The sequence below is a fragment of the Moschus berezovskii genome, chromosome 1 (assembly GCF_049115385.1).
Source record: "Moschus berezovskii isolate FMDL1 chromosome 1, NW_MosBer_1.0, whole genome shotgun sequence".
Classification (NCBI taxonomy): domain Eukaryota; kingdom Metazoa; phylum Chordata; class Mammalia; order Artiodactyla; family Moschidae; genus Moschus; species Moschus berezovskii.
In genome coordinates this window covers 157,628,203-157,640,182 of record NC_142460.1, presented here as the reverse complement: position 1 = coordinate 157,640,182, position 11,980 = coordinate 157,628,203, and positions in this window count along the sequence as shown.

The window sequence follows — 11,980 nt, the reverse complement described above, 5'->3', positions numbered from 1 at the left end:
TGTGTCTGTGGTCTGCCTTTAGAAGCACAGGTGACAACCTGAGATTGTGATGAGAATCTGAAGTTGGGGGAGGCAGTCTTGTAAGATGAGCCCTTAACTTGTGGAATCTGACAGTCAGAGTTGAGCTGAACTGTAGACCATCCAACCAGTGTCAGAGAATTGCTTGGTGGGGAAAGAACCCATAGGCTGTAATTGGGAGCAGAATCTGAGGGGGCCTCATGTATTAGTTTTCCTGGCACTGCCATAAGCAAGCACCTCAAACTGGCTGACTTACATAATAGAAATGTGTTGTCTCACACTTCTGGAGGCTGGAGTCTAGAGGTCAGGGTGTCAGCAGGGGTGCTTCTTCCTTCTGAGGCCATGAGGAAGAATCTGTTTCCTGCTTCTCTCATAGCTTCTGATGATCAGCTGGCAGTGTTCCACATTCCTTAGCTTTTAGAGGCATCACCCTGATCTCCACCTTCAGGTTCACGAGGTGTTCTCCCTGTGTGTGTATCTTTTTCTGTGTCCAAATTCTCCTCCTTTGAAGGACACCAGTCATATTGGATCAGGGGCTACCCTGCTCCACTATGACCTCATCTTTACTAATCACATCTGCTATGACCCTGTTTTCAAATAAGGTCATATTCTGGGGTGCTGGGGGTTAGGACTGCAACAAGTGAATTTGGAAGGGACAAATTCAAGTTACAACAACTCATGATTAAGCTGTAGACCAAAGACCTTTCTACTCCACAGAATAGGAACTTTTGGAGAAAAGAATGTTAGGACTAGCCAGGAGGTGTGGCTCCCACTTTCTTACCAGCAGATAATGGTGGGAGGCAGGTGGCTTAAAGGTAGGAGTGGGTGAGCATAGCTCAAATGGGTGGTGGGAGGCACAAATTAAGGAGAGGGTGGCTACAACAGCTGGAGAAGGGCAGGTGACTCTTTCCAGGACATTCTAGTCAGCATGGGAGGAGCTGACTCTCCCTTCTACTCAGTTATTACTCTAAATATGCTATTATTAAAAGACTCCCCCAATTACATTTATTTTTGTCGATCAGGGTTCTGTGGGTTGATGGGGGAATGGGAATTTCTGCCTTCGGCTACAGACCAGGTTGACATCTACTCCAAGGGCTCTCAATTCTGGGACCAACATTTATCTGGAGCACACTCTTCTCATGGTGGATGGTGGGCTGCAGAAGCACAAGGGGCCAACCTGACCACACAGACAAGCTGATGCCTCTGCTCACATCACACCGGGTAACAGCACATCAACCATAGCAGGTCACATGGTTAAATCCAATGTCAATAGATCAGACATGTATCAGTGCCTACTGGGGGTCACTGTAAAGTATCCCAGCAGAAGAAATGGGTATATCATCTCTTTTAGGAAGACAATAAAGAAGCAGAAATAATATCCAATCTGTACAACTTCAGGTTTTGTTTCTCTTTTTTAATGACAAAATTAACCCATACTCACCATTAGACATTTGAAAAATATATACAAATATCCACCATCTGAAATAGCCACTGCTAACATTTAGCACATTTTGGATATATTCAATTGTTAATATAGTAACTCTCATAAACCATCCCTATGCCCCCCTTGCTCCAGCCCTGCAGTTGTTTCCTTAGGCCTGGAAAATCAGGGTATACCTACAATGTTAGGCTTACGAAGGAGAAAGCTTCTAGGTTTTGGTTTCAGAAGTAAAAAAAAGATTTAATTCTCTGGAATGGTAGAACACAACCAGCTACATGAAACTCAGTATGAAGATATAAAATATCCTACATTTAAGTGAGAAAAAAAACTGTACAAGATGGAGAGATGAAAACTTAATAACACTTCATGTGCGAAAGATATGGGTGTTCCAATTCATCATAAATAAAACAGGAGCCAATCGCGAGGCTGTTTAACAGATGTAGCCAAGATAAGGGTGGATCGTGTGTGTTATATATGTACCTATGTGTGTGTGTGTGTTCTTTATTTTAAATGAAGAACACATTTTTGAAAGATATGTAAGAAACTGCTAACAGTGATGATCTCAAAGTGGAGAAAGGCTAGTGGGGAGGGAGCTCTACTTTTTATTTTATATCCTTTTGTGTATGTGAATTTTTTTTTTTTACTGTGACTATATTATTTTTGTATTGTAAACATTGTTTAAATTGAAAAAAAATGCAAATGAGGTGATAGAAACACTGTTGGGGATGGATAAAGCTGTTTTCCATTTGGGGCATGCTGTTTTTTATTATTTTTATTACAATAACACAATATGACAGCATTAGCGCATACTCAATGTATATCCTCATTGATGTGGTCAGCACTTATACACAATTCTGTACCTGTGCTTCATCATTTGACTTTAGCAGTGGTCAGACACAGTTACTCTGGAATTAAACTGCCTGGGCTGTGTGACTATGGCCAAGTTACTCAGTCTCTCTGGGCTTCTTTCACTGCTTTAAAATGGAAATAACAGTATCATCTTCTTTGTGAGGTTATAGCAGTGATTCATAAAGGTAATCACTAATATGCTTTGAACAGAGTCAGAGGTGTAGTCAAAAGTCTCTTTAAATATTATTACCATCTCCTCAGGTTTCTACGTATTTTCTAGATTGTTTCTATGCTTAAAACCTCATAGCCCAAATATGTCATCATGTGATTAATCTTTCTCCTACTGTTTGGATAGAGGTTACATATGGACACACGTGTTGTTATGAAGATGCTATAAGCCAGTGCTTACAGTATTTCTCAAAGTTTAACATGTATGTAATTCACCCAGAGAAACTGTTAAAAGGCAGCTTCAGGAGATCTAGGTGACCTGAGATTCTGCATGGCTAGCAGGCTCACAGGGGATGTGAATGCTATTGGTCCTTGAACTACAGTTTTAGTAGCAAGTTATGAACATCCAGTGAAAATAGGAGGATTAAGAGGGGTTTAGAAACAGTCCCTGGAGAAACATGGGGTAACTTGCCTGGATCACATGGATGTCGTGACTCTTGAATGCCTTCCAATACTTGGAAGACTGTCACACAAAGGAGAAGCCTGTTTTCTGGAGCTTCAGAATTCAGACCAAATGGGTAGAAGTTGTAGGGAGGAAAATTTTCAGGCAACATAAGGAAGAAATTTCTTCCGGGCTCTGCTGATATCTGCAGCTCTAGAGGTCTGGGAACTAACACTGGCTCGACCAGTGACCACAGTGACAAAGCTGGCGCCCTGCAGCAAAGCAAGGGGGTGGCAGGATGAATGACCCCAGATGAACTGACAGTGGGAACCTTCGGAAAGAGAGCACCTCAAGAGGGGAGGAGCCTCTGCATGTGGTCACGGAGGAGGCCTGGAATCCCCACTGCATTCTTTATCCCCCTCTATGTCTCGCCCGTCCTTCTGCCCTGAGCCTGTTAGCGAGGCCTGTCTAGTGGCTGGATGGATCTGCCTCTGAGTTCTTCCTGTGCCAGACTCTTCGAGTCTGCCTGCAGCCACGCTGCTCGCTAACTCATTTCCTGGCTCTTGGTCTCTCCATGAACTTGCAGCCTGGAGACTGCCAAGGCAGCAGACTTCAGTGACAGATTTTTGCTCACCACGTAACCAGGAAGGATCTGGGCATGTCCTTCAGTGGGATGTAGACATCTCATCGTCCCGCTGGCAGAAGTCAGTGGCACCTAAGTTCGCTCTTCTGAAGTGGTGGGCCTGGCTCTCCACCCGCTGAGCAGGAACAGCTGTGTCTCAGCGGGAGCGGATGAGCACCAGATTTCCTGTCCCTGTTCCACTTGGAAGCAGAGAATCATTAGGGTCCTCAGGCGACTTCTGAAGGGCAAAGGAAAGCCAGGGAGATGCATGCAGGGGAAAAACAGGGCAGCCCATGCTCCGATTGGAGCTTAACCCAGGAAGCCAGCAGGGGAGGAGGTGTTATAGAGTCACAGAGTCTGGCCTGGGGAGGGGTTGTCATAGAGAGACACTGTCAGTGACAGAGTACAGCAGACCACTTCCATCCCAAGGGACAGCTCTCTCTCCAATGCACACCCATCTTCCGTCATCTCAACACAGAACAAAACCTGCCAGGCAGAGCCTTTTCCTCTCCTGTCAGTCATGGTTGCTAGGAGACAAAGGGGTACAAGGTTAAGTGAGGTGCACTGCAGAATTAGAACTCAAGACCAGAGTCCTTCCTAAGATGCTGACACGAGAAAAACGGTGTCAAGACAGCAAAAAGACCACACTACTAGGAGGTCACAGACGCTGCTGTAAATTATAGGAGAAACCAGAAAGCAGAAAACCCCCACTATCTGCCTCGCCCAGGGTCTGTCTTTGACATGTTTTCACATGTTTATCTTCTGGTGGTGAATCAGTGCTGATGTTTGATGTTCATCCATTTGTCTTGTGTCCATGGTTCCAGCCCCACACTGAGAGCTGGTTCTTAGTGAAATCTTGTTGAGTGACCGTGTCTCTGGTAGAAAGGGGAGGGCAGAGAAGGGCCGAGAAGGAGATAGAATAGTAGTGTGGACTCCCCAGCACAGGGCATATGGGGTGTACCCACCCCTTGTACCTGGGACGGGCCTTCTTTTTCATGATCATCTGAGAAATAATGATCATTTTTCTCAAGGTCAAAGACAGGAACATTAAGTCAATCAGTGGAAGTCATTTGTTGGGCACACCTTGTATTCTCCCCTGTGCTTAGTATGGTCAAATATAGAAAGCCTTCAGCTCAAGGCTACTCACCCTGACATAACCAATATCTTTTGATCAGAGGAGGCGCCTGATGAACATTTTTTTAATGAATGACCGTGAAGCACTAGTAACAATGGGACGTAACACAGAAGGCTTCTCTTCAGTGTATTTCAAAGGGGAAGGAGAAAGATGTGAGGAGAAGATAAGAGAGACAGGAGAGTGATCCCTAATTCAGCGTGAAGGAATTTGGAGCTGAGTTTGTGTATTGAGCGGCTGACCAGGTGGAATTCTTGAACCTTGAACCTTGGTGTACACACACACCAGTAGGATTCAGAGTTGGGGGTGGGTGGAGGCACCAGCTTGCCAACCCGTGTTCCCCAGCACTGTCAGGTTCTTCATCCTCCCAGGCCTTGCTGTGATCTCTCTCCCTTTGATTATCTTACAAACACCCTTATTAGACACTTAAATGCTTCCGTTGAACAAAAGAAGAGAGGGTGTGAAAGTGATAGTTCACAGGCACATCTAATTAGCACTGAGTGGGATAGATTGCATACGGCCCAACTTAGATTCGCAAAGGGAATGAAGCTGGAGCTGCAAAACCAAACTCTTTGTTGAAATGGGGCGGGAGATGGGTGTCAGCATGACCTTCCCATGGTTTGTCAGTGACTCTGTGGTCTTTCCATGCCTCTTGACCCACACGTTCACTGTTTACAAAGATGTTTATTTAGTTGGCTGCATCGGGTCTTAGTCGTGGCACATGGAATTTTCAGGGCATCATGTGGGATCCCTCTTTGCAGTGTATGGACTCCCTAGTTGTGGCCTGCAGGCTTAGTTTCTCCGCAGCATGTGGGGTCTCAGTTCCCCGACCAGGGATGGAACCTGGGTCCCCTACATTGAAAGACAGACTCTAAACCAATGGACCGCCAGGGAAGTCCCCACACAATCACTTTACATTATTATTATTACATTATTATTTTCTTTAATAGGAAACTCACAAAATCCTTTACATTAGATGACTAACCTGTGATGGTAGAGTTCAAATGCACTATCAAGACATCTTCAAGGACTAGAGAGCATAAAAGAAAGGTCTTGACACTCTGTGTGCAAGGTTTGGCACCTTCCAGAGCTGGGGCCCAATGGGTAAAGGGAAGAACCAAACAGTGGGTTGGCTGGGACCCAGAGAGTGGATCCTTCCTCAGGCTTAGGAAAGGTGCAGGTCCAAGCATCATGTGACAGAAGACTGAGCAGGCAAGACAGTAAAAGGAAGTTGCTTCCTTCCTGATTAAAACAAATTCCAATCATACAAGGGTGGAAACATTAAATTTAGTAGTTACCATTTATTGAAAGTTTATTCTTTTCCAGGCACCATGCTGTTTGGCATATATTATCTCAATTCCTGCAATCCAAGTATTTGAGTTTTTATTTTACAAGTAAGGAAACTAAAGAACAAAAAGATTAGGTAAACTCTCCAAATTGTAAACCTAGTGAGTGATGGAGGTAAGGCTGTATCCCAGGTTCATCTGCATTCAGAATCCAGACTTGTAAGGTGCTCCACACTGCCAGCCTCCTAAGGATGGTGGGTCTCCAATGAGAGTGCTGGAGGAAGCAGCCTACTCAGATTCTCACTGCCAAGGTTCTGCTTCTCATTGGAATCTTGCTAGTAGCTGACACCACCTCCACCTGGGTTTAGGCGATCTGATTTTTTATTTCACATTTCAGCCCAAACAGAAACTCTGGGCCCTACATCATGTGGCTAAAACCAGGCCTTGAGATTAGAACAAGGTTCGATACTCGATACTCAGGATACCGCCCCACTCCTCCCTGTAGTCAGGATGGTCTTGTTTTGTTTCTAATACAGTAGGTGCTCTACAAATATTTGTAACATGGCTTTAGATAATCAAGTACAAAATAGAGTCAATTATTGAGAATCCATTGCTCCAGCCCTTTTTACTGGATGGTCTGCACTCTACTGGTAGATACCATCAGGGCACCCCTTACAACCCAGAAGCACATGCTTAGTAGCTTTCTTGTGGTTGTGGTTTAGTTGCTAAGTCATGTCTAATTCTTTGCAACCCAATGGACTGTAGCTCACCAGGCTCCTCTGGTCATGGGATTTTACAGGCAAGAATACTGGAGTGCGTTGCCAAGCTCTTCTCCAGGTGACCTTCCCAACCCAGGGATCGAACCCAGGTCTCCTGCATTGCAGGTAGATTCTTTACCATCTAAGACACCAGGGAAGCCCCCGTAGCTTTCTTGGCATAAAATATGGTCCCTCTTGGTATTTTCAGAGAGGCAAGTGGTGATGCTTCCACAGCTGGCCTATATAAAGCTGGCACCTGAGTAGTTGTCCAGAGGGATGGTCCTACCCTTCAGACCAACCCACAGACACAGGGCACAGCACATGCCCAGTACATCATGGAATCAGTGCAGGTAGCACTGGGTGGGAGGCAGTCTTGCCAGTATCTTCCTGGAATCTTGGCAGTGGAAAGAAGCCACGAGGAAGCACTGAGTCTACCCAGCAGGAGCTAGGAGCCTGGGCCATGAGGCCAGGGAGATAAGCATATGTCCAGGGGTTGTGGGGTTCCAATGGGACAGACAGACATTCAACACGAAGATGGGGCACAGATGTTCAAGTACAGTGCAATAAGGGACTCTGACAGGTGTACAATGTCCTGACAGGTATTAATGGCTTGGTCCAGGGATGGGATAAAACTTGTAGGTGGGGGTCAAAGGAAGGCAAAGGCTGAAAACAAGACAAAATCTGAGAGGTGTCAGTGTCCCAGACACAGACTAAGGGCAGGACAAATCTCTGGGAGACTTGAGGTCAATCAGGGCCTTCCGTAGGTTCGGAGAACCTGGACCCAAGAGTTAGAGATTCACTGTAGAACAGGGGTCCCCAACCTCCAGGATCTAATCGCTGATGATCTGAGGTGGAGCTGATATAATAAAATTGGAAATAAAGTGCTCAATAAATGTACTGCACTAGAATTATCCCCCTTCCCCAGCCCATGAAAAAATTGCCTTCCATGAAACTGGTCCCTGGTGCCAGAAAGGTTGGGGACCCCTGCTGTAGAGAATAAGGCAGGTGACTATGGAGGCAAAAGAAGATAGAAAGGTTGATCCTAGAAAAGGGGTGAATGCCTCAGTCTTGTAATCCAGGACAGTTGAGATGGTACCACAACCAGACTGATGAAATCCCAAGTCAACATATCACAGACCCCAGGCTCCTTACAGAGCACTAGCCTGGAGCTGGACGTGGTCCCTGAGACTGGAAGTTCTGTCCAGTCTCAAGGACCTGCAAGGGTTAAATAGTTCAGTTACAGGGGAGGGCTACGGGAGCCAGGATATGAGCAAGCAGCCCATCTCATCACTCTCCTTCTGTCCACTGTGATATCAACTAAAGATCAGCCATCTGTGGAAATCCAATAGACATATAACATGGACATGTCAAGTAAATCAATCTCCAATTGACCTGGACCAGCCATTCCTGCTTCTAGCCCTGAGTAGGTGCCACTCAGGAGCTGGCTGACAGCACACACCACAATGTCATGACCTTCCTGCAGGCTGCCCGGGGCTCCATGTCCCCTGTGCCAGGCTGTTCTTCCTGGGACTGCAGTGGCTTCAGGGTGTATGCACGGTCTGACAAGAGCCTTACCAAGGTGAACTTTAGGCTAGAAAACATGCCCCATGCCAGTGTCCTTAGCATGCTCAGAGGACAATTCAATTACTACCAAGAATAAGCAACCCAGCTTTTGACCACCAAGAGTTAAGCCACCAATCTAGAAATCTCTGCTCCTTCCTCAGAAATGTCTAATGGCTCCCCATCACCTGGGCAGGAAACTAGAGGACTGAACCCCCAGCATTGGTCCTGAGGCTGCCCACCTCCATGATACCTAACTCTGGGCTAATACCGCTGTAGCCATTTAAGAGACTTTCCTACCGTGAGTTGGGATCCCTGGCCAGGACATAAGGCCTTATTCCCATCTGTTCCTTCCCCAAGGGCAGGGCTCTGCAGTGACAACCAAAGGAGACTGGTTCAGGAAGATGAGGCACCTTCATATTCGAAAGTGTACTGCGGGCTTGGCCATGGGGGAGGGACACCGCAGGCTGAGAGGTAAACTAATGGATGGATAAAGAAATGAAGACACCCATGTATGGGAATCATCCTTGTCCATGAAAGAGTTTGCTAAGAAGATGTGTCCAGAGGAGATTTTTTTTTTTTTTCGTTTTTTTATTGAGTCCAGTACCCAGACCTTGACACTCATCTATTCTTCTAGGCTGAGCTGGCCTCTGGGGAGGGTTATCACCCTCCCAGTGATATTTCAGTGGGAGATGCCCTCACTTCTTGATGGGACTAACAGATGCTACTAGAACCAGCCACCTTGTCAAGGTGGTGTGTGATGTTCAAGTGGATAGGATAGTAGTCGGAATTAGTTTTGTCTCCCAATTATTTTCAGCTTTCCACTTTTAAGTACACAGTGAACTGTGTTTCCTGGCTTCCTGTTGGTTGGGTGGGACTGTGAGACTACTTCTGCCCAGTGAGGAATCATATATATATATAACTAAGCCTTAGTGCGAGACGCTCCAGATCTCTTCCTTCTGGATGTGACTGGCATCATTTGAGATAGTGGCTACTTCATCTGCTTGGGCCCATATGAACCTATGAGGACCGCAGTCCTCCCTAGCCCCCTCCTCTGAGTAACTCCAGTGGAAAATGGCGTTGAGTGAGAGAAATTTAAATCTTTGTTATTTTAAGTAACTGATATCATAGGAGCTGTTTGTTACTTCAACATAACCTAGACTGACTTGAGTGATACAGATGCTGAGGTGGTCACAGTCGCTGTCAATGCATGACTGACTGATCACAACCAGTTATTACTGGGCATCAGACTCTTCATTGAGTCCCAACCACACTTACAAAACTGTCTATTGTGAGAACCACAGCTGCTTTGCTTCCAATTGTGCCTTGTGCTATTCCATTCTAAGATTCTTCCATCCTCAAGGATACCAAGGGCCCACTTTTTAAAATTGGGGAATAATTGCTTTACAATGTTGTCTTAGTTTCTGCTGTACAAAAAGTGAGTCAACTATAAGTATATATAGTTGATTATATGCTTTTATATAAGTATACATACATCCCCTCCCTCTTGTATGGGACCACCAAACGGAGCTGCCTGCTTATACTGCTGCTTCCCACTAGCCATCTCTTTTACACATGAGATCTTTTTATATGTGCTACTCTCTCAGTTCATCCTACCCTCTCCTTCCCCCGCTGTGTCCATGGGTCTGTTCTCTGTGTCTCAGTCTACATTCCTGCCCAGGGGCTCATTTTTAGTGAGCTCGGTACACGGTATTCTTGGCCCAGAGGGGACTATCCATAAAGCATTTTTAAAAGATTCTGGCATTTCCGTTACTATCTCTTCTTCAAGGCAAGGGAGATAGGAGTCTTTGGGGTCTTGTCAAGGGATATAACAAGAAGGTGAATTTCCTTCTCTGCATTGCTGCAGAGCTATCTGGCCTTTTAGTTCAACCCAGCATGTGCCAGTCTTCAGGAGAAATTTTCATTAATAAAAGAATCCAATTGTTGGAATATAGCTAGCTGTCCAAGGAGACACACAGCAGGTACAGAATCTGATGGGCTCACCTATGACAATATATTCTGCCTCATTTAAAATTATATTTCACCCTCATTAGTTAACTCTCAAATTGTATGCCCCCAAGTTACCCCAAATGATGGAGTTACAATACTTCCAGGCACAATCTTTTCTTTTGCATCCTGATTATCCATTTCACCCCAGGCCATGTCAAGTCCAACTCCTGCTTATTCAGAGACAAACAGTGAGGTGGGTGCAAACTGTCAGCCTCTTCTACAAGCAACTCAGGAGCAGGGTGAGTGTGTATTTCAGAAGGGATTGCAGAGTCAGGGTCCTCAAGTCTTCTGGTGCTCAGAGTTCCCCATCCCTGTATCATAAGCTCCCTCCTTCATGCCCCGGATCCATGAGATTGTGAATTATGGAGTGCTGTCATTCAGAAACAAGAGACACAATCTTCAGAATTTTTAAAGATGCTTCAGTCACAGATGAGAAATTATTTACTTTAAGGATAGATTTTTGTTTGAGCTTAGGGTAGGACATTGTTTATGCTATCAGATGCTCTGCCACGGACCCATCGTGTCCACGGCTCATCTCCTTCCAAGCTCTGCGGCAGGGTTGCACCTTCACTGGTCTCGCGGCATCTCAGGTGAGCACAAGAGGTAACCCTGTCAATACTCCTTCTCTGTCTACTTACACATTCCATCTGGGCCCATGACCAATTCCACATACCCCAAGGGCCTGCTGCTAACAACTAATTTCTGGAACCAATTTCTATATCAACCAAGATTTTGCTGCAACAACAGAAACCAATTCTGACTGACTTAAGCAGGGGAAAAAAAAAAGAAGAAAAAAAAATCACTATGGAAAGAAGGGAGTCTGTGTGTGTGACTGGCTGGAAGGATCCTGAGGTACCTTGCAGAATCAAGGAAGGAAAAGCCAGCTTCAGAACCTGGATGTAGGACTAGGCTGTTCCACGCATCTCGGCGGCAGCAGGAACCAGAGTCCTTCTCAGATTGAGATGGGGAACAAGAACCCTTTGTGGCAATGCTGCAGCGCCTGTACCTGGACACAGCTCAAGCAATGACACACAGAGAAACTATATGGGACTGAAAATAACTGCATGCATGGGCAGTTGGGGCAATTCTGGACAAAAGATACAAAAAGACCAAAAAGCTACTGCCACCTGAAGAGCCAGGAGCAAAATCAGGGTGCAGGGAGCAAAAGCAGGATATTGAACATGCCCCCTGCACTTAACACCACCAAAGAAGAGAGCAAAACACCTAAGACACCCCTACCCTCGTGCCACAGAAGGAACAAGTTCACCACCCTTCAGTGAGTGAGCAAGCAAACTGTTGTTTATTCTCGCTCCCCACTGCTGCAGCAGGGACCCCAAAAAGGCCTTGCCTGGATTTCTTGCCTGGCCTCTGGGCAACTTCTATTGATTGGAAAGGCCAAGAGCCCTGGTCAGTATCACGATGTCATCTGCAACCCTTTATCTTCTTTGCCCCAGAATTATATTTTCCGTGATAAGATTTGAGATTGGTCCAGCTTGATCCCAGGTCCAGTCCTGGGAAGAGTCAGAATCTGTTACCAGCAGAAGGGAGAGAAACAGGTGTCTATAGAAATGACTTGACCCTTCAGGCAGCCCAAAGTCATGCAGCCCTTTCTCCTGAGTGCTCTTCCCACTGAACAAGTGATATGAGGGTGATGAGGGCAATGAGCAGACCCTTGTCTAGCAGAAAGTTTGGCA